The following is a 24042-nucleotide window of genomic DNA, read 5'->3' on the forward strand; positions in this document are numbered from 1 at the left end:
CACTGGTAATGAACAGGATGTTGAGCGAATCCCACGGGTTTGATAACTACGTATTTCGAAAAGCGAGCTTTCCGTAAGTGCAGTCGTATGTAGGCATACCTGCCACAAGTGCAATGAATACTGACAGAACCACATTGCCTGAACTCCGTGACGTACCAACATCGACTGCCGCCGCCAGCACTCATCAAACAAGTTCGCTGCAAATAAACAGGAGAAGTACTCGGCATAGACCCAGCTCTCTCCCCGAAGCCGACCCAGCTCTTTCCTCTAAACTGACCCAGCTCTCTCCTCTAAACCGCGAACACCGTCTATCCACTCTGATCACGCAGATCTCTCCAGTCTCCCGCTTTTCCACTGGCGCGAGGTCCTACTGCTGTTGTGTTGAAACAGGTGAATACATAATCGATATACCGGTCGCACGGCGCATTAAGGTAAGAAAAATCAGGTACTGAGAGATACAATTTGTCTCTTTCCCTATCTCTCTCTATTTGCGAATAAAACAGAAAGGACTATGAGAGGTGAAAAGTACCCTCCACCATGAACAATAAAGTAGCTCGCTGACAAGGAACCATCCCCAACTCGAGTAAATATTTTAAGGAGAAAGAAGTTCACTTGCAGCGTGGAATGGCCGCGCGGTTTGAGACGTCATGTGAAGGACTATGCCGCCCTTCTCGCCGGAGGTTCGAGTCCTCACTCGGGCATGGGTGTGTGTTGTTCTTTGCATAAGTTAATTTAAGTTAGTTTAAGTAGTGCGTAAGTCTATGGACCGATGACCTAAGCAGTTTGGTCGCTTAGGAATTCACACATATTTGAACATTTGAAGCTCACTTGGAAAGAATCAGCCGCTATAAATTGATGCCATGCGAAAATTTGGAGAATTATTCATTTGCGTAGGTGAGGTATTGATAGTAACTGACCATTTTCAGATGAGGCAGTGTGACTACAAGCCAAGGAAACCATCCCATTGCACTGTATTTGCCTTTAAGCTGACAGACGTTTGCACTCTGTTGTTGTAATGGGAATTTACAAGTCATTTTCACACTCTTTGATGTTCAATTATACAAGCTATGCTTGCCAATTACGAGTTGCGTACTTTATTGTGTCATCTACTGTGATTATTTCTTTTCCTCATTTCTAAAGTCAGTTTGCGTTACAAAACGAATTATTTGGCCATTAAAGTATATACAACATGGCATAGCATCGGTAAACTGGTCGGAGATGCATCTGCCATTCCTGTAGGGTTGGAAATCGATTGCCATTCACCAGACATGGTGATTAGAATCTTCTTTTACGATTACTGTTTCTGCACGTTGTTACATGGGCACGAGTGGTACACTTTGCCTTGCAGACGCGCTAGATAATTCGCATTGGTACACTAACATATCACGCAGCTGAACTCACTGCATGGTCGTGGGCATGTTCGAGCACGTTAGATTGTTCCGGCCATCAAGTGACGCTTCCACGTCGGCCAATGACACTCAGCTGATAGAATGCAGCCGACTGACAGACACGCCTCACTTCAGTGCCACATTTACGTCAGCCAAGGAGGGTCAGATGACCAGTTGCTACAATCGACAGAGCTCGAAACCGCTCTGGCCGGTGGGCCGATTTCCTTCTACGTTGCTGTTTCTAGCGCCAAGTTAACTATTTACGACTGCCGTAAGAGATGTCTCATTAACCTCCACTTCTTCTGGTAAGTACGATATTGCAGTGTTATTCCGAATTATGATGAAAAGCTCATTTGGATATGCATGCATGTCGGAAGGAACAAGCACCGCGGTGGCTACAGCCCTTATGAAACTCATGAAATTTATTCCCAATTGTGAATATGGACAACCGTCAGCTGTACAATGGAATGACGACAGGGAAAATTGGTCCGAACCGGGACTCGAACCCCGATTTCCCGCTTATCGCATGCGGTCGCCATACCATTTGGCTATACCTGTACGACTCACGGCCACAACCGAAATACCATAATTCGTCGACCACTTGTCCAGAGCCTGTACTCATACATCCATTATGTATATTCCCGTACAGGGGAGACATTTTACTTGAAAGTCGATTGTCCGGTGTCGGCAGGTAAATGCGATATTGCAAGTGCCTGTGTTGTTCCGAATTACGATGCAAAGTTCCTTCGGACATGCATGCATTTCCGGATGAACTTTGAATCTCAGTCCGGAATAGCATAGGCACTGCAATATTACATTTATCCACCGACAAGTGGCAAGGGACTACCTTGCCCGGAAATATAGTGGACACATGGTTAACGACCTACGGAAGGTTGGCCGTGAGTCGTGCTAGGATAGCCGAATTGTAAGGCAACCGCTTGCAATAAACAAGAAATGTGAGTTCGAGTCCCGGTGCGGACAAATTTTCATTTTCGTCATTCCATAATACAGATGATGGGAGTCAATATTGGCAATTGTGAATACACTTCATGTTTTCTAGTAAGGGTCTTCGATTGGCTTTTCCAGGTCTATAAATTTTATCATTTATTCGCTTCATACTTTATCTTCCTACTTATTTGTTTGTTATCCACCACATTAACTGTTCATTGGCACCACATGATACGTCATGTCAAAATAATCCTATACTAAGAAAGATGTGATACAGACCTCTTTTTGCTCCAGCTAGCTTCAGAAGTTTGAATGTAGAAGGAAAGCTAGAAAATTTGAAAATGGAAATACAAGATCTCAGCAGAGGTACAGTGGGATCAGCGAAGTGAAGTCGAAAGAAGATAAATTTTTCCGATTAGACGAATAGAGGCGAATTTTAACAGCGGCCGAAAAAGGTATAACGAGAGTAAGTTTCATTACGAACACGAAATCGGGTCAGAGAGTGCGCTACAGTGAACAGTCCATCACACTCGACAGCAAATCAGGGCCAACAACAATAGTTCAGAGATACAAGACTACAACAAGCAGAGAATGAAGAACAGTAAGTAAATATTCAACTACCAAGATCGCTAAAATCATTTATTCACGTCACTTTTCGGTTTCGGCAATTCTCTTTTGCTGTCTTCGGATCCGCAAAAGATGGGAGCGAAAAGGGAAGCACCTGAGCTACTAACATAAAAGTACAAGTAATTATATTCAAGATCTGCAATACACGGAATAACAACGTACCGACGGTTACATAATAACACAATCTTCTCCTTCGGTAGAGCAAATGGTGCTCTACAATGTATGCACATGTTGGTATCGTAGCGATACTTGAAGTTGGCACGTCAGTTTTAAAATAACAGCTATGTGCGCACACGCTATTACGTCGATGACAAGTTCTCACATTTATTACCAATTTACAGCTGACAGATCCTAGCGCATTAATTCTTAGTGGTTCGTAAGTACATCACATGGCGTAGTGGTGGTATGACTCGGTATTATAGTCTCACATTAGATTAAGGCATAATCTACTATTCCAGATACACTGACGGAAAAAAATTTACACTATTTTAGAGGTTTCAAGTTCAGTCAAGATTTATTGTTGCAACGGTGCGCATGGAGTACACGAAATCATTACAGTTACAGATCAATAGCACATGGGACTACGGATAATAAGGTGTAGTCGTAACAAACATTCCGGACGTCGCTTTCAGAGCACAACACCTCTTAAATAACTTCAAAGTAAAGGCAGGTGCGTTATGATATATCGAGTGTTCTGGATGGCCCAAAAATGGAAAAAAAAGTTCCAGACAAACGAAGAGTAGATAAAGGAGATGTCATACCTCTGCTGGAAACCAGCCAATAAATACGGGAAAGGCAGCCACGACTATCAAGATACACTTATTCGTAGTGCGAGTAAGAGGGAGCGTCCCTATGTAATCGACAAAAATTTTGCCCTTACAATGCTCCTCCCTGGATGACTGCTAAATGCCTCACGGGAATTAGGGTTAGGCTTAGCGGTCTTGCAACTTTTGGATACACCCAGCGATTTCCGAATATCTTTGTAAAAGGTAGACCAAGTAACGTGTCGCTTGACATTACCAATAGTTTTATAAATACCCAGTGTCCGCCTATCATGGCGTTGCGGAAATAACGAAATATAGCTCCTTGGACAAACAGATCTTGGGATTGCGCTCGCCCCGGCGATTGCAGCAGAGTAGTTCAAACAATGGTTCAAATGTCTCTGAGCACTATGGGACTTAACTTCTGAGGTCATCAGTCACCTAGAACTTATTACTGACTATGATTATAACTAACCTAAGGACATCACACACATCCATGCCCGAGGCAGGATTCGAAGCTGCGACCATAGCGGTCTCGCGGTTCCAGACTGTAACGCCTAGAACAGCATGGTCACTCCGGCCGGCGCAGCAGAGTAGTATCACATGAAAACGATACCCATATGCCTATTCCCAACAATGTCTGCTAAATATCAGCAGTCGCAGAGTGCTCTCCCTGTTTACATTTTGAACTGGAAGACAGCTCCGGAACCTCAATCAGCACCCTGATACCCAATCATGAGAGGAAGGTTCCTGCTCTTCGCGATCCGGTCTCTCGCACTCGAACATCCAACTTAAGATATCCGCCATCGGGTTACCGGGGTCACTTGTGCGCCTGACTTTAAAGTGAAAGGTGGAAACGCGGATCATCCACCGTATAGTTGGTTCAGTTTTTCTCGGACATCTCAGAACCCAGATAAAGGCTTTGTTGTCTGTTTCTAAAATAAACTCTACGCTCCAGATAAAATTTTAATTTTTCCGAGACCAAAGGGGACCGTCAAGGCTTCCCATTCGTATACAGAATATTTCATCTCAGCAAACGATAATTCCCTCGATGCATAGGCTATTGGACATAGTTCAGCATTTTCCTCTAGTCAGAGTACTGTATGTACCTCAGAATTAGGCACATCCACATGGACCTCAAACGGAAGCTCAAAACTGGGTAGCCAAAATGGTAAGGACAGTTGGGAGCTGGGTTCTCATGATGGGGCAGGATAAGGTTGTGGACAGGGCCGTAATCAGCTACTCTCGGTTGCACAACAAATACGTAAACTTTGTTTAAGGGAATTAAAATTTTAGAACAATCTATTAAAAAACACAATTGAATGTATGACGGTTGAAGGCTTTATCGCAGGGAAAAAAAGTAACTCCACAATTTTTGGGGCCGAAGGCCACCAGCAATACCTCAGACAACAAACGGCTGAAAGGCCTGAATTAGAAGCCAGAAGAATAATTGCAAATAGTACATATTAAGATAAATACTTCGTTTTACAACAAACTGTAACACTGACGAAATCCTTATAAGAGAAGTGAAGTTATTACTCAGCTGAAGGCCACAACAACTTCAAATAACAAACGACTGAAGGCCTTATTATAAAAGAAGTGAAATTTTTGCTCGGCTGAAGGCCACACCAACAATAATTAGAAAATTACAAATTCCTTTAAAAAAACATCACAATCTAAGGAATCATGACAAGTGGTTCTCAGCAAAGGTTCCAAGGACAGGTTTCGAAAGGTAACTCAAACATAAGGTAAGGTGAGACAGACAGCCAAGAGTTGTACTCAAGCAACGGGTGGCAACTCAAACTAGAGGCAGCTTAAGTGCCGACCGCCCGACTAACCAACGCCCCTAATGTCCAATCACCGGTACACAATGGAATACTTGAAGGCAAGGGCAAAGAGGCAGACAGCATCACGTCTTCAGGAAACACTAAAGCCGAAGGAAGCACCAGAATCAAGGCAGACCTTCCAAAAAATATCCACATTACAATACAAGAGGCTATCGAACTACACGCCGTGTCGGACAGCATCAAAATGGTTCAAAATGGCTCTGAGCACTATGGGACATAACTGCTGTGGTCATAAGTCCCCTAATTTTTTTTTTGTCATCATAATGGAGAAGTGTTATGGGTGGAACAGGGAATTGTATCTATACTTTATAGATCTAGAAAAGGCACATGACGGCTTCCTAGGAGAAAGTTACTCTCTGTTCTACAAGATTATGGAATAGGAGGCAAACTTTTGCAAGCAATTATTGGTCTTTACATGGATAGTCAGGCAGCAGTTAGAGTTGACGGTAAATTGAGTTCATGGTTCAGAGTAGTTTCAGAGGTAAGACAAGGCTGCAACCTGGCTCCACTGTTGTTCATATTATTTATGGATCATATGTTGAAAACAATAGACTGGCTGGGTGAGATTAAGATATGTGAACACATAATAAGCAGTCTTGCATAAGCGGAGGACTTAGTTGTGAAGGCAGATTCGATTGAAAGTTTGCAAAGTAATATTTCAGAGCTAGATCAGAAATGTAAGGACTATGGTATGAAGATTAGCATCTCCAAAACGAAAGTAATGTATGTGGGAAAGAAATATAAACGGATTGAGTGCCAAATAGGAGGAACAAAGTTAGAACAGGTGGACGGTTTCAAGTACTTAGGATGCATATTCTCACAGGATGGGCCGGCCACGGTGGTCTAGCGGTTCTGGCGCTGCAGTCCGGAACCGCGGGACTGCTAAGGTCGCAGGTTCGAATCCTGACTCGGGCATGGGTGTGTGTGTGATGTCCTTAGGTTAGTTAGGTTTAAGTAGTTCTAAGTTCTAGGGGACTTATGACCTAAGATGTTGAGTCCCATAGTGCTCAGAGCCATTTTTTTTCTCACAGGATCGCAACACAGTGAAAGAACTGGAAGCGAGGTGTAGCAAAGCTAATGCAGCGAGCGCTCAGCTACGATCTACTCTCTTCTGCAAGAAGGAAGTCAGTACCAAGACTAAGTTATCTCTGCGCCGCTCAATCTTTCGACCAACTTTATTGTATGGGAGTGAAAGCTGGGTGGATTCAGGTTATCTTATCAACAAGGCTGAGGTTACGGATATGAAAGTAGCTAGGATGATTGCAGGTACTAGTAGATGGGAACAATGGCAGGAGGGTGTCCACAATGAGGAAATCAAAGAAAAACTGGGAATGAACTCTATAGATGTAGCAGTCAGGGCGAACAGGCTTAGATGGTGGGGTCATGTTACACGCATGGGAGAAGCAAGGTTACCCAAGAGACTCATGGATTCAGCAGTAGAGGATAGGAGGAGTCGGGGCAGGCCGAGGAGAAGGTACCTGGATTCGGTTAAGAATGATTTTGAAGTTATAGGTTTAACATCAGAAGGAGCACCAATGTTAGCACTGAATAGGGGATCATGGAGGAACTGTATAAGAGGGGCTATGCTCCAGACTGAACGCTGAAAGGCATAATCAGTCTTAAATGATGATGATGATGATGATGATGATGATGATGATGGTCATCAGTCTACTGACTGGTTTGATGCGGCCCGCCACGAATTCCTCACCTGTGCTAACCTCTTCATCTCAGAGTAGCACTTGCAACCTACGTCCTCAATTATTTGCTTGACGTATTCCAATCTCTGTCTTCCTCTACAGTTTTTGCCCTCTATAGCTCCCTCTAGTACCATGGAAGTCATTCCCTCATGTCTTATCAGATGTCCTATCATCCTGTCCCTTCTCTTTATCAGTGTTTTCCACATATTCCTTTCCTCTCCGATTCTGCGTAGAACCTCCCCATTCCTTACCTTATCAGTCCAGCTAATTTTCAACATTCGTCTATAGCACCACATCTCAAATGCTTCGATTCTCTTCTGTTCCGGTTTTCCCACAGTCCATGTTTCACTACCATACAATGCTGTACTCCAGACGTACATCCTCAGAAATGTCTTCCTCAAATAACGGCCGGTATTTGATATTAGTAGACTTCTCTTGGCCAGAAATGCCTTTTTTCCATAGCGAGTCTCCTTTTGATGTCCTCCTTGCTTCGTCCGTCATTGGTTATTTTACTGCCTAGGTAACAGAATTCCTTAACTTCATTGACTTCGTCACCATCAATCCTGATGTTAAGTTTCTCGCGTTTCTCATTTCTACTACTTCTCATTAATTTCGTCTTTCTCCGATTTACTCTCAAACCGTACTGTGTACTCATTAGACTGTTCATTCCTTTCAGCAGATCATTTAATTCTTCTTCAATTTTACTCAGGATAGCAACGTCATCAGCGAATCGTATCATTGTTATCCTTTCACCTTGTATTTTAATTCCACTCCTGAACCTTTCTTTTATTTCCATCATTGCTTCCTCGACGTACAGATTGAAGAGTAGGGGCCAAAGGCTACAGCCTTGTCTTACACCCTTCTTAATACGAGCACTTTGTTCTTGATCGTCCACTCTTATTATTCCCTCTTGGTTGTTGTACATATTGTATATGCTTAGCCCTACTTTTTTCAGAATCTCGAACAGCTTGCACAATTTTATATTGTCGAACGCTTTTTCCAGGTCGACAAATCCTATGAAAGTGTCTTGATTTTTCTTTAGTCTTGCTTCCATTATTAGCCGTAACGTCAGAACTGCCTCTCTCGTCCCTTTACTTTTCCTAAAGCCAAACTGATCGTCACCTAGCCCCATTCTCAATTTTCTTTTCCATTCTTCTGTATATTATTCCTGTAAGCAGCTTCGTTGGATGAGCTGTTAAGCTGATTGTGCAATAATTCTCGCACTTGTCAGCTCTTGCCGTCTTCGGAATTGTGTGGATGATGGTATATCGCCAGACTCATATATTCCACACACCAACGTGAATAGTCATTTTGTTGCCCTTCCCCCAATGATTTTAGAAATTCTGATGGAATGTTATCCATCCCTTCTGCCTTATTTGACCGTAAGTCCTCCAAAGCTCTTTTAAATTCCGATTCTAATACTGGATCCCCTATCTCTTCTAAATCGACTCCTGTATCTTCTTCCTATTTATTTCATTCCTCAGCGACTTGTATTTCTGTATTCCTGATTTTCCCGGAGCATGTTTGTACTTCCTCCTTTCATCAATCAACTGAAATATTTCTTCTGTTACCCATGGTTTCTTCGCAGCTACCTTCTTTGTACCTATGTTTTCCTTCCCAACTTCTGTGATGGCCCTTTTTAGAGATGTCCATTCCTCTTCAACTGTACTGCCTACTGCGCTATTCCTTATTGCTGTATCTATAACGTTAGAGAACTTCAAACGTATCTCGTCATTCCTTAGTACTTCTGTATCCCACTTATTTGCGTATTGATTCTTCCTGACTAATGTCTTGAACTTGAGCCTACCCTTCATCAATACGATATTGTGATCTGAGTCTATATCTGCTCCTGGGTACGCCTTACAATCCAGTATCTGATTTCGGAATCTCTGTCTGACCATGATGTAATCTAATTGAAATCTTCCCGTATCTCCCGGCCTTTTCCAAGTATACCTCCTCCTCTTGTGATTCTTGAACAGGGTATTCGCTATTACTAGCTGAAACTTGTTACAGAACTCAATTAGTCTTTCTCCTCTTTCATTCCTTGTCCAAAGCCCATATTCTCCTGTAACCTTTCCTTCTACTCCTTCCCCTACAACTGCATTCCAGTCGCCCATGACTATTAGATTTTCGTTCCCCTTTACATACTGCATTACCCTTTCAATATCCTCATACACTTTCTCTATCTGTTCATCTTCAGCTTGCGACGTCGGCATGTATACCTGAACTATCGTTGTCAGTGTTGGTCTGCTGTCGATTGTGATTAGAACAACCCAGTCACTGAACTGTTCACAGTAACACACCCTCTGCCCTACCTTCCTATTCATAACGAACCCTACGCCTGTTATACCATTTTCTGCTGCTGTTGATATTACCCGATACTCATCTGACCTGAAATCCTTGTTTTTCTTCCACTTCACTTCACTGACCCCTACTATATCTAGATTGAGGCTTTGCATTTCCCTTTTCAGATTTTCTAGTTTCCCTACCACGTTCAAGCTTCTGACATTCCACGCCCCGACTCGTAGAACGTTATCCTTTGGTTGATTATTCAATCTTTTTCTGATGGTAACCTCCCCCTTGGCAGCCGCCTACCGGAGATCCGAATGGGGGACTATTCCGGAATCTTTTGCCAATGGAGAGATCATCATGACACTTCTTCAAATAAATGCCTCATGTCCTGTGCATACACATAACGTGTCTTTAATGCAGTGATTTCCATTGCTTTCTGCATCCTAATGTCGTTGATCATTGCTGATTCTTCCGCCTTTACGGGCAATTTCCCACCCCTAGGACAAGAACCTCTATCCGCTCCTCCGCCCTCTTTGACAAGGCCGTTGGCAGAAAGAGGCTGACTTCTTATGCCGGAAGTCTTCGGCCGCCAATGCTTATTATTTGTCAAAATTTAGGCAATGGCGGGGATCTTTTTTTATTTTTTTCCATTTTTTGTATATATTGATTTATTTATTTATTTTTTATTCATCCAGAGTAAATCTCACAATGATATAGCATTTGGCACCATAATACAATGAAAGCAGACTGCTAGAACGTACATACACATAGAATATATAAGCATGTTTTTACGAGGGTGAGGCATTTTCAGTATCACTTTATGCGTTTGGCCATTTATTAGTCGGTAGTTATGAATATTATATTATTTGTGATAGTAAAAATTTGTAGACTGCCAAATAACATTGTAAATTTAATAAAAGCTCATCCGATTACATGTATTTTTCCCATTACAACAACTGTAATATAAATAGCAAATTAAATGACTGTGTTAGAAATAAAAAAAACTTACGAGCGGGACTCGATCCAGCGACCCAGCGATTACGGGGCTTTTTTTTTTTTTGAGGTGGGGAGGGCGGGGAAGGCAGAGCGAGCAGGGGTCGTAAACCGAGGTCTGGACGCAGTGTCTCCCTCGTCCGTCAAGGAATCAGGGATAGGAAGGGGAAATTTTTTGTGGGAATTATTATTTATTTATTTATTTATTTTTATTTACTGTCTTTAATACATTCTTAATGTGGTTTTACTTTATACCACAACAAAAATAAATGTATCTAGCACCGCATCGTGCTCTGAGAAAAAGAAAACAATATCTCGGCACGTTCCTACACCGAGGTAATGTATATGGGGAAAACGAAAAAAAAGTGCGTCATACAGGATGCAGAAGGGTGTGTCGCTACTCTCCTTACGCTTCATCATCCAGGTACGTCTTCACGTATATCATGTTGTTCCACCGAGAATCGAACTTAGTCATGTCAGCTCACTCAATGGGAATCTTCTCCTACCTGTTGATGATCCAGCTGCGTGGAGGGTCGCGTAGGGCACTCCCTAAGTAATTAGAAAAATACTGTCTGTATTTTGGGTTCCGTATGATCTTGCAATGACGTTCTTGTAGGTAGTTCCAAAAGTCTAATACATCTTTAGGTCCATCGTGAAATAAGTAGTGTACCGCATGCGCACGGATCCACGTGACAGCGTTGGTCTTGGCGCGCGGGAAATACTGTTGATCCGGAAATAGTAGAAACCGAGGTGTAATGTGTTCTGGAGTCACTCGTAGAAAATACGACAAAATTTGTCGCACCAAGCGCCATACGTCTTCTGCCGCGCCACATGTGAGACGGTGTTCGTCCGTGTCTGGTATCCCGCAGTCTACGCAGAGAGGCGATTCCGCCATGTTTATCTTGTGGAGACGTGATCGGGTAATCTGTTTACCATTGACTGTGATGTACCATGTGGATCGGACGGCTGTGGCCAGTGGAATCGCGTGAATCGTCTTCCACACCACCTTCCAATTAACCTGAGGGCTTTTGGTCACCACGATGTTTGGTGGGCGCCTCTGCTGTAGGACATGATATATATCCCGCGCCGACGCCTGTTTCGTCGGTGGTACTGCGATACGGACACAGCTGTGTTCAATGTAAAAGTTCCCGAAGTAGTAGAAGGGTGGAGTTATGTCTTGCGTCGTCAGTGGGGGCATAATGGAAGGCGGAGCTAAGGACTCCAACAGCAAACCTGTCAAACTATCCGTGTGGTGGCGCCACAGCTTGATGTGTGAGCTGACATACAGGGCCACAGCTCTGTCGTGGACATGGACTAGACCAAGACCTCCCCTTTCTGGGGGAAGGGTCAGTGACTCATAACTGACTTTGAAGAGCATGCCTGTACTGACGTAGGCGCCGAATGCCGCTAATAGACGTCGAGCCATCAGTAACGGTATTGGGAGAACACGCGCTATGTGTGGAAGGCGCGATGCGAGCATTGACGAAGTGTGTCCTTTGGAGAATGTCGAGGGTCCGCAGACGAAGGTTGAAGATCTGGACCCGAATTTGTTGTAATAAGCGGCGGTAGTTAAGAGCCGCGGTGCGCCGTATGTCGTCGTGAAACTCTATTCCGAGACATTTGATAGTGCCACGACACAAGCTGGGGTCAACCCGTCTCCTACGGCCATGGCGACCGATTTGGCGACGTTGAGACAGCTGCCGGAAGCCACACCGTACGTGGTAATCCATTCTAGTGCTCTGTTGACATCGTCGCGATTGCGGAACACGAGAACCAGGTCGTCTGCATATGCTGTACAGCGAAATGTGACGTCACGTATGGTAAGACCGGTGAGGCGTTGACGGAGACCACAGAGGAGCGGTTCCAGTGCCAGAGCATATAGTAACGTCGATAAGGGGCAGCCTTGACGGACGGAGCGGAAAATCGGGAGAGACTGCGAGAGACGCCCGTTAAAGAGCAATTTGGAAGTCACCCCTCGGAGTAGGCGCATCACGACGTCTGTGAATTGCTGTGGGTACTGCATGTGCTGGAGAACGGACGTTAGGTACGCGTGATCCACTCGATCAAAAGCTTGGCTAAAATCTAGTGATGCCAGCGCTCCCGGGATGCGGCGTGCCCTGGCTAGGGCTATTAAGTCACGGTATCGACACAGTGCGGTGTGGATGTTGTTGATACCCCCTAGGGAAGTCTGATCTGGTGAGATGACGTAAGGTAGGGTCGGTCGTAGACGGTTTGCTAATAGTCCGGTGAATATCTTCATGTCGCAGTTGACGAGTGTTAGCGGGCGGTAATCTTGTATTCGAGCCCCACCTTTAGGTTTGTGAACCGGTATAATTATTCCTTCTACGAAGGTCGCAGGGAGCGGCACCGCGGGGGACATAAGCTCCCGACAGATGTCTGTTAACTTGGGAGCCAGTAAATACTGGAAAGTTCTATAAAACTCCGCAGGGAGCCCGTCGGGGCCAGGAGACTTATTCGCCGCTCCTTTACCGATGGCGTCGATAACTTCGTCTTCCGTAATGTCGTTCAATAATTCAGTTTGTAAATCCTGTGGGACAATGCCGTAAACCAGTTGTGAGACTGCTGTCACCGTCGTCGGGTCGGAACATTGAGCAGAATAAAGTCGTGCGCAATGGTCGAAGAAGGCTGCAGCAATATCGCGTTGTGTGGTGTGATGATGGCCGTCCTCAGTGGTGATGGCATGTATCAGCGCCCGTCTTCGCAGTGTACGTTCTCGGATGACGTGGTACATGGTGGGTCGTTCCGTTGCGAGTCTGTCTTGTGTCCGCGCTCGGACGATTGTCCCTTCGAGGTGTCGGCGCATATGGGCTACGATCTGTGCTTTCGCACGCTGAACTGTCAGCTGTCGTTCCGGTCTGGGTGGCAAGGAGGCGCATACGCGAAGGACGGTGAAATAAAAATCAAGGGTCTGCCGCCTCCAAGCAGCAGTCTCACGACCATACGTAATAAAGGTTCGCCGTAGGGCCGGCTTGGCGCAGGTTAACCACCAACTAATCGACGTAGGATACGTTGGGAGGCGGCGGACGCACAAACTCCACGTGTCTTCGATGGCGCGTCGACAATCCGGAGAAGCGAGATGAGCAAGGTTTAATTTCCAGGGATGTCGGCTGCGCCACACCCCTTGGCGACGAAGGGTGACGGCACATATATAGGCCTCGTGATCAGAAAAGGCTACTGGCCACACCTCCGCGTCACTCACCGTTGCCGCGAGAGAACGGGAGACGTAAATCCTATCGATGCGACTAGACGAGTGACTCGTGAAATGGGTGTATCCCGGTCTATTTCCTCGGACATGTTCCCATGTATCTACTAGCTGGAGATCGCCGATGAGTGTCCCAAGTTCGGGGCACGGTGAATGGCGTGGCAGCTGATCTTTAGGTGCTTGGGTGCAATTGAAATCGCCCCCTAATATCAAGTCATCGTGCCTGCCCTGAAAAAGCGGTGCTATTCCTTCTGCGAAGATGAGCGATCGGTCACGACGGCGATTCGTTCCGGAAGGGGCGTACACATTGATAAACCGGACGCCTTGCACCGTTACGGCCATTCCTCTAGCATCGGGGAGATATCGGACTTCGTCCGCCTCGAGGCCCTCTCTGAGGAGAATGGCGACTCCACTGTTAGTTGGCGAGGCGTGGGACACATGAGCCGTATAACCATACATACCCGGGAAATCGGCGACGAAGACTTCTTGGAGAAAGACAATGTCAACGTCTGCTGCATTGAGCATGTCTTGGAGCAGCGACAACTTCGTACGTGTCCGAATGGTGTTAATGTTGATGGTCGTTAAGCGATAGGTTTGTAGATCGTCTCCTGCGGTGGGGGCTGCCGTCAGTGTCGCCGTAAAAGGTGGGGCCTGTGATCTGCTGGCCGCGTCCGCGCCGTCATCTGTTGGTACTCGGGAGGGGCCGAGGTGTGGGAGGAGAGACCCCTCTCCTTATCCACCACAGCGGCCGTAGAATCGTCTTCAATGTCATCCGCCCAAGGTCCGTAAGTTAACGGTGGCTGCGGTCGAACACTTGTGGGCTCAGTGACTAAGGGTGAATCCGCAGTTGTTTCCGGTTGTGTACCAACGGCGGGCGCTGTGCTGGCCATCCGTTTGTCCGAGGGAGCGGAATCGGGTTTGTCAAAATCAGACAAAGTGACAGGTGAGGGCGATCTCGTGTCATCCATTCCCCTCGTCGTTTCGTCGGCCGTCCGGTCGTCAACTGGAGAAGACGTCCGCTGGTGGCAATCGTCTGAGGGTGTGCGACGTCGCTTTTTATGTTTTCTCGGTGACCTTTGTTTGCGGACGTGGGTTTCTGTGTCCGAAAGAGTTTGTGGTTCCCGTATAGCATCCCCCTCAGGGAGAAAGGCAGAGGTCGGTACAACCCTAGCGTCGAGTTCCATTCTCTCGTCCGAATCTTCATGTGGAGTCGATGGGCGGCGTTCTTCAACCCCTGCAGACACCTTAATGGTGTCGGTCAATCCAGGACCGGCGACAGGTGCGCATTCTAACGCTTCCTGTCTTCCGGAGGTGTTGTCGTCTGTCATGACGGTCGATCGTGTCACCTCTGCGTAATTGAGGGGGAGGGCCGTGAGCGTAGGAGGTGGCGTCGTGTCATGCAATGGAAGTTGTGTAACCCGACGTTGACCCTCCTGGCCGCAACCAGAACAAGTACGAGGTTGGCCGTCGTACATTATTATTGCCCGACAGCCACCTATGACTAAATAGGTCGGAACATGTTTCTTTAATTCAATTTTCACTTGTCGGACGCCGTTGAGGACTTGGTACGTCTCGAAGGTGTTCCATTTTTCGGCCACGTGGCTAATTACCGTCCCACAAGGGCGGAAAGCTGAGGTAACGACGTCCGGTGGTACTTCGAAAGGGAGTTCGAAGACTCTTAGTGTGCGTAATCCTAGTCCAGCATGGTCAACAGTAACCTCTCCGATGTGACCATCGGAGTGTTTGAACTTCAGAGTGTTCGCGCATCTGCTCACAACTGCGTGACATAACTCGTCATCGACCATCTCGACGTAAACGACGCTGCTTGTGATGGATAGGTGGATACCGATGATGTGCTGTGTTGGTATTTGAACTTCGTCACGGATGAATCGTTCGACTTCAAAGGCTCGTGGTCGTGCGTAGTCGGGCTGGAAGCTGATCTTGATGGTAACTTTTCTGTACGAATGAGCCATGGCGAAGGAAGTAAACAAACTACGCGCGCTCGCGACTCTGCGGACGGGACCGCGACTCTGCGGACGGGACGTAAACAAGACGTCCTCGCCGCTCACCGGCCGAAAGGAGACTGGGATCGAACCCGGGACCGAAGACGGTTTGATTATGAATCAAAGACGCTACCCCTAGACCACTGGTACTACCCTAGAACTTAGAACTACTTAAACCTAACTAACCTAAGGACATCACATACATCAATGCCTGAGGCAGGATTCGAACCTGTGACCGTAGCGATCACGCGGTTCCGGACTGTAGCGCCTAGAACCGCATGGCCACTCCGGCCGGCGGACAGCATCAGCACGACGAGGAAAAGGAACGCTGCCAGAAAAGTACGTTTACCTCCAGGGCAGGTCACTGGGGTGTTAGGGGCCACAAGGCAGAAAATACCGTTGGTCGCACTTCACATGTAAGAATAATACTAAATCCAATGATGAATAACAAATAGAGAAAGACGGCTGCAATATTTCACAGCCTCGAAACACTTCACTCGTCGCCGTGAGGCCTTGCGGTCCTGCGGGCAACAACCCGCCGACCAAAGGCGAGATCTCAGCGTAATCGAGGTTGCATTAGCAGATAACTCTTCACTCAACAGGGTTCAGTGTGCAACGAAGTCGTCGCTCTCGCAGCTACCCCTCCTCGAACCGGAAGTTGCAGCAGGCCGCCAGCGGCCCCGGCTTGCCCTAGCGCTCCACTGACCTGCTCGCTGCTGCGCCCCAACCGAACTGATATCCGTTCGCAACTCTCACCAAATGCAGTACGCAAAACAGCATTAAAATAACTGTTCATTCAAAACCACAAGATACACGCGGATCCGGGAAAACAATTCCACCAACAACACACAACACTAAAACCAGTCACTGTGAAACAACACGAACGAATTACAACTCGGCACAAACACAGAGAAGCCAGAAGCGGTCGGAAGACCAAATGCACGTCGTCCGCTGCGACGACCGACCGAGCGACCAACCAACGGTCGTCCCCACTCAAGTCAGGCACGGGAAAGACCGCAGTATACGAGGTGCATTCAAGTTCTATGGCTTCCGATTTTTTTTCTCCGGACTGGAAAGGGATAGAAACATGCGCATTGTTTTAAAATGAGGCCGCGTTCGTTGTGAATACGTCCCAGAGATCGAAGCACCGTACGGCAGATGGAATTTTACCGCCAGTGGCGAGAATGAGAACTGTTTTAAATACTTAAAATGGCGACGTTTTCCTGACTTGAACAGCGTGCAATCATTCGTTTTCTGAATTTGCGTGGTATGAAACCAATTGAAATTCATCGACAGTTGAAGGAGACATGTGGTGATGGAGTTATGGATGTGTCGAATGTGTGTTCGTGGGTGCGACAGTTTAATGAAGGCAGAACATCGTGTGACGGAAAACTGAAACAACCTCTGGCTCGCACAAGCCAGTCTGACGACATGATCGAGAAAGTGGAGAGAATTGTTTTGGGGTATCGCCGAATGACTGTTGAACAGATCGCCTCCAGAGTTGGCATTTCTGTGGGTTCTGTGCACACGATCCTGCACGACGACCTGAAAATGCGAAAAGTGTCATTCAGGTGGGTGCCACGAATGCTGACGGACGACCACATGGCTGCCCGTGTGGCATGTTGCCAAGCAATGTTGACGCGCAACGACAGCATGAATGGGACATTCTTTTCGTCGGTTGTGACAATGGATGAGACGTGGATACCATTTTTCAATCCAGAATCAAAGCGCCAGTCAGCTCAATGAAAGCACACAGATTCACCGCCACCAAAAAAATTTTGGGTAACCGCCAGTGCTGAAAAAAGGGTGTCCATGTTCTGGGACAGCGAGGGCGTAATCCTTACCCATTGCGTTCCAAAGGGCACTACGGTAACAGGTGCATCCTACACACACACACACACACACACACACACACACACACACACACACACACAGATGAAAATTGCAATACTCGAATATCACGGTCCACTCAGCTGAAACTCGCTGAATCCGGTGCTTGACGTGGTGGTGCACTCTCGTGACCACGTGCTTCCGTCGGACAGTGCATGTGTGTCGCCAGCGGTCGGGCGAGTACTGGCTGTCCGGACATCACTGCTGCTCCGTCCCAACTCCCCTAGCCTTGACACACGGCGACCCGGAAATACTAGAGAGCTCTCCAAAGTTGGTACCGCAATATGCGCTATCGATAAGTGCTGCTGCTGCCACTCACGGAGAGACAAGGCGAGCAAAGATGGTGGCGCCTGTGAACACACTAAGAAAATGAGACGCCAACTTCGCTATTACAAGATGCCAAACCTGAATGCGAGCCGCACACGTCTCAAGAGCCCAACGGCTTCAAAGGATGCCTGACGCCTTTCGTCCCACCTAAAAACAACAGCCTTCTTCCGCAGATCATTAGGAGGACCGTCTAACTATGCAAAACTGGGAACACATTTGCGAAAAATTGGCCATGCCATTGAATGTCGAGACATCTTTCTTATTGTTAGTTGCATGGAATTTGCAAAAATCACTAGTCCGCACTTGGTCAATCATACAGCCGTCTGCGTGATTTGAGATGGCTTCGCGGTCAGTTGCTCCTCTCTGAGGCGTACCAGAACTACCTTCAGGAGCTGCAGATGTTCCGAAAAGGTCGAGCTGTAAATACCCACGCAATTTAAATAATTATAGACACATATGTTCTTAAGATCTCCCAAAAATCAATCTAGAAGACGAATGATAGTTGCTCCATTAATGATGAAACTCCATCTTGAAGAGATAAATTTGATCATGCTCCCATGGTAGGTCCCATTGACAAACCAAAAGGTATTCTTTTGAGTTCGTATGGATTCCGATCAGTACAGGCGGCACTGATTTGCTTGGATTTTGGTTAAGGGAATCTGATAATACGCCTGCTTGAGATCAAGAAGTGTAAAAAATTGGCCCCAGCAAATGAAGTGAAACAGTTACTTAAGTCTGGGAGTGGTACAGACTTTAGAACCATCTTTCCATTGAAAAACCTATAATCGGACGAAACTCTCCACCCTTGCCCTTACGTACCAGAAATATGAATGAAGTATACAGTGACGTGGAATGCCTGATGTCCCCGCTCGCAACATACCATCCATCAGACCACATAAACCCCTCATCTTCGTCGGACTAAGCTTTTACGAAGCTTGTCTCGCTGGGGTCTCATTACTAAAGCGGACCTTTTACTACCACCCAGTTGTCTGTCAACTAAGGACTTCCAAACGCTGGCTTGCCTCGACTAGTCTCAAATGACTTACCTCAAATCTTGTGGGAGACGGTGACACATTACAGATTCCCACCGCACTTCCAATGGAGCGCATGGCAAACCTCTTACAAGGGAACCTCCCCATCGCACCCCCCTCAGATTTAGTTATAAGTTGGCACAGTGGATAGGCCTTGAAAAACTGAACACAGATCAATCGAGAAAACAGGAAGAAGTTGTGTGGAACTGAAAAAAATAAGCAAAATATGCAAACTGAGTTGTCCATGCACAAGACAGGCAACATCAAGGATAATGTAAGGCCAGGAGCGCCATGGTCTCGTGGTTAGCGTGAGCAGCTGCGGAACGAGAGGTCCTTGTTTCAAGTCTTTCCTCGACTGAAAAGTTTAATTTTTTATTTTCAGACAATTATTATCTGTCCGTCCGTCATGTTTTCATCACTTTTTTTGAAGTGATTATCACATCCACAACAAAATCTAAATCGGGCAAGGTAGAAGAATCTTTTTACCCATTCGCCAAATGTACAAGTTAGGTGGGTAGACAATATATTGCTGTCATGTGACGCACATGCCGTCACCAGTGTCGTGTAGAATATATCAGACGTGTTTTTCTGTGGAGGAATCGGTTGACCTATGACTTCGCGATCAAATGTTTTCGGTTCCCATTGGAGAGGCACGTCCTTTCGTCTACTAATCGCACGGTTTTGCGGTGCGGTCGCAAAACACAGACACTAAACTTATTACAGTGAACAGAGACGTCAATGAACGAATGGACAGATCATAACTTTGCAAAAATAAAGAAAGTATAATTTTCACACGGGAGAGGACTTCAACCAAGTACCTCTCGTTCCGCAGCTGCCCACGCTAACCACGGGACCACGGCGCTCCTGAACGCACGTTACCCTTGATGTTACTTATGTTACCATGAACTACTCAGTTTCTATATTTTGCTTATTTTTTTCATAGTTCCATACAACTTCTTTCTCTTTTTTCGCTTGATGTGTGTTCCGGTTTTCAAGGCCTATCCACTGTCCCAACTAAATCTGAGGTGGGTGCGATGGGGAGGTTCCCTTGTCAGTAGGACGAAATTTGAGTTAAACCAACATCAAATGGCTCTTTCGAATAAAATCAGAACCCGAAAACAAGTTTAATGATAAATTCTTCACTGACACCAAGTTATACGGCCACAAAAAGTTCGAAACACTCAATTTCGCTCGTAACTCCTAAAGCAGGGATAATGTCTGCCCGTTAACAGCCTCACATCCATGGGAGGAAGGGTGCAAACAAGGCAAATAGTCCTAAATTCCAAGTACCACCGGTGGTCAAAGAGATGCACACACAGGCTCCTAAGCACGTTGGGCACAGGGGTAAGGAAGAGGTTCCCCCACTACAGCCTTAATACAGAAATAGTGTTTCAGCGGTCCACAACCTGTAAGCCTCTCCTCTATCCGATGACGTCAGCCGTTGGGCCTCTTCCTTCTTTGAACAGGGCACTCACACACAAAATCCCCCTTTTCATTGCATCGAAAACCGCCTTGCACTTTTCCTTTACCAAGAACACAGTTTTCAGGTTGTTCGGAGTCAACGCAGGCATCCTGTTAAATACACGATTGCCCACCCGCTCTTGATTATCCGCAAAGCGCAGTCCTTCAATAGCGGAAAAAAAAACATTAATTCAACTAAGGTAGAAGGTTTATTGAAGGATGTATTACGTGAACGGGCTTCCGGCATCATACCTTCCAGTACATTGTCATCTGCCTGGAGCTCCATAACCTGCACTTTAAAGGCTAATAAGACTGCAGTCCGAATATCTTCAATACACCAGGTTAAGATCTCGTGTGTGGCCCGAACCCGCAAAAAATGCTGCATCTCAAATTAACAATTTCAGTAGGTTTTGACTGATACTTCAATCCCCCTTGTTCTTGCAAAGTTTCAGAGAGTATACTGCTCAACAGGCCAGGTGTTAGTCGGTACAACAACTGGAGCCAATATTACAGGCATTTCCTGAGGCATTGGTATGAAATTAAAATCTATCAGCCAAAAGATGAATTCTACACTGGCTCAAACTTTCGACAGAAAGTTCCTCGGATGAAGCAATCTACGGAATTACTAGCTGTCCCCTATACAGCACATATCACATTACTACTACTTCCCACATGTAGCTGTTTGGCAGAAAGTTCCGATACTCCTATCATTGTCCTTCAGTCATCTAATTCTAGGCTGCTTACGCCACCTTAAAAACTCGCATCTGGGTATGCAAGTACTGGGTTAATATAATCCACTGAGCATTAAGCTGAAATGGTTGAATATCACCTAAGGGTTATCCCAATGAACTAGCTGCACCTGGATCCTCCAAAATTTGCTTATGGGTAGGTTGCCTAATTTCTAAAAATTACACAATCTGACGTTAGGTCAATATAACAGTGGAGCAATTAGCTAGCGTGCTCCTTAGATGATGAATGCTGTCAGTACTGATAATCAAGGCGCTGTCTAATCCAGCACGCAAGCAGGCGACCAATTCTGCAACGCTTCCATCACACGGAAGGCAGTTTATTCTGAACTCTTGCATCAAATATTCCTTTTTCAAAATGGAAAAGTCGGAACAGCCACGAGACCCTTTGCTGAGCAGTAAATATGTGAGAAAGTTATTTATCTTGGCTATTAACAAACGCTTCAGCTGAAGCGGTTATTAATACCCAAGATGAATACTCTTAGCTGTGGTTGCCCCATCTACAAGGTTGTCAGCAAAGATAATTCAGTTAGTGCCAATATACAAGACAACAAATGAAATTGAAATACAAACAATGAAAATGAATAATTACGAGGACAAACTGACCCCCCCCCCCCACCCTGTCAGAAGAAAAATCATGCTGTGCTGTCATTTAAACGGCGCCCAGGAGCTCAGCATAAATTATATGCAAGGACTGGATTGGGATTTGGATTAACATTATTTCCCAAGATCGTGAAGTGCAAACGTCCTGTTTTACAATAGGCAAAGTTTCTGAATATACCAAATAGCCATGCAGCTTAATAAACTTAAAATATACTGAACCAAAAAACTTTTAACGATTCCACAGCAAGCACATGCGGCACATAAATAGAACTTGAACAATAAATTACGGAATTTACTCAAATTTTGAGTTTACAGATTTACGAAATTACGAAAAAATATTGGTGTCAAAATGCGATGTAATTATTGTGACTAAGATAACCAGCTCGCCAAGATTCTAATACCACAATTCAAATCTACAAAATGGATTAAGACTAATATGAAACCAAGAACATGATGGATAAAATGACTCTTTCTTATAAATGCATTCCATTAACGAGCTGCCTATACATCTAAAAACCCCGTTAATTAAGAAAACTTCGTCAGTGCCAGATAATAAAACCTTAAAAAATCTATCTACATCTGCATATACATCTACATTTATACTCCGCAAGCCACCCAGCGGTGTGTGGCGGAGGGCACTTTACGTGCCACTATCATTACCTCCCTTTTCTGTTCCAGTCGCGTATGGTTCGCGGGAAGAACGACTGTCTGAAAGCCTCCGTGCTCGCTCGAGTCTCTCTAATTTTACATTCGTGATCTCCTCGGGAGGTATAAGTAGGGGGAAGTAATATATTCGATACCTCATCCAGAAACGCACCCTCTCGAAACCTGGCGAGCAAGCTACACCGCGATGCAGAGCGCCTCTCTTGCAGAGTCTACCACTTGAGTTTGCTAAACATCTCCGTAACGCTATCACGGTTACCAAATAACCCTGTGACGAAACGCGCCGCTCTTCTTTGGATCTTCTCAATCTTCTCTGTCAACCCGACCTGATACGGATCCCACACTGATGAGCAATACTCAAGTATAGGACGAACGAGTGTTTTGTAAGCCACCTCCTTTCTTGATGAACTACATTTTTTAAGGACCCTGCCAATGAATCTCAACCTGGTACCCGCCTTACCAACAATTAATTTTATATGATCATCCCACTTCAAATCGTTCCGCACGCACACTCCGAGATATTTTACAGAAGTAACAAAGTGTAACAAAGTAAGAAGCTGCTAAGCCGGCCGGAGGGGGCCGAGCGGTTCTAGGCGCTTCAGTCTGGAACCGCGCGACCGCTACGGTCGCAGATTCGAATCCTGCCTCGGGGATGGATGTGTGTGTCCTTAGGATAGTTAGGTTTAAGTAGTTCTAAGTTATAGGGGACTGATGACCTCAGTTGTTAAGTCCCATAGTGCTCAGAGCCCTTTTAAACATTTGAAGCCGCTAATCACAACTCTTCAAAAACTTAAACCTGGCCAGCTCCAGTTAATAAAATTTAAGAAAACTTAACAACCTGAGAAATGGCCATCCACGACCCTGCAAAACATTCACACAACAGAGTGAAACTCTTAAAAAATGGTTCAAGTGGCTCTGAGCACTATGGGACTTAATTTATACGGTCATCAGTCTCCTAGAACTTAGAACTACTTAAACCTAAGTAACCTCATCTCTTCTCAAAAAAGGAAAATAAAACAAAAATACTAGAATTATTGTGGAAGAATCCCGTAACAATGTTACTTAATTTTATTCTATAAAGTGTGAAATAATACAGAAGGCTGGAACACACTAAGGGAGCGTCAAGTTGCGGCGTCACTGGCCACTTCCACAATCTCCCATAACTGGGAGTTCAGCCAGGAAAGGATTCCTTTAGCAGATACCAGCTCCAGAAAAATCGACAGTTCTCCACACAAGGGTCCACAAATCTTTTATACAATATTAAACACTTTCACCCTGTCAGGTTTTCTGCTGGGCATAAGGAACAGTAATACAATTACTAGAGCCACATTGCAGGAACTGCAGCCCCTTGATTCTCTCAAGTACTGGGTGGCAAGCTACTGGGACAAGAAACAAACCCAGACACCACCAATACTACCTTCTCCTGACTTAGCCCGTCTGACTTTCTTAATCACCTCCAAGCTCACTGGGCTGACTGACAGCACAGTAATCCAATAATCCAAAGGCCAGCCACCTAATGAACGAGGTACTCCAAACCGCCAG

This window comes from Schistocerca cancellata, chromosome 3 (genome assembly GCF_023864275.1).
Source record: "Schistocerca cancellata isolate TAMUIC-IGC-003103 chromosome 3, iqSchCanc2.1, whole genome shotgun sequence".
Classification (NCBI taxonomy): Eukaryota; Metazoa; Arthropoda; class Insecta; order Orthoptera; family Acrididae; genus Schistocerca; species Schistocerca cancellata.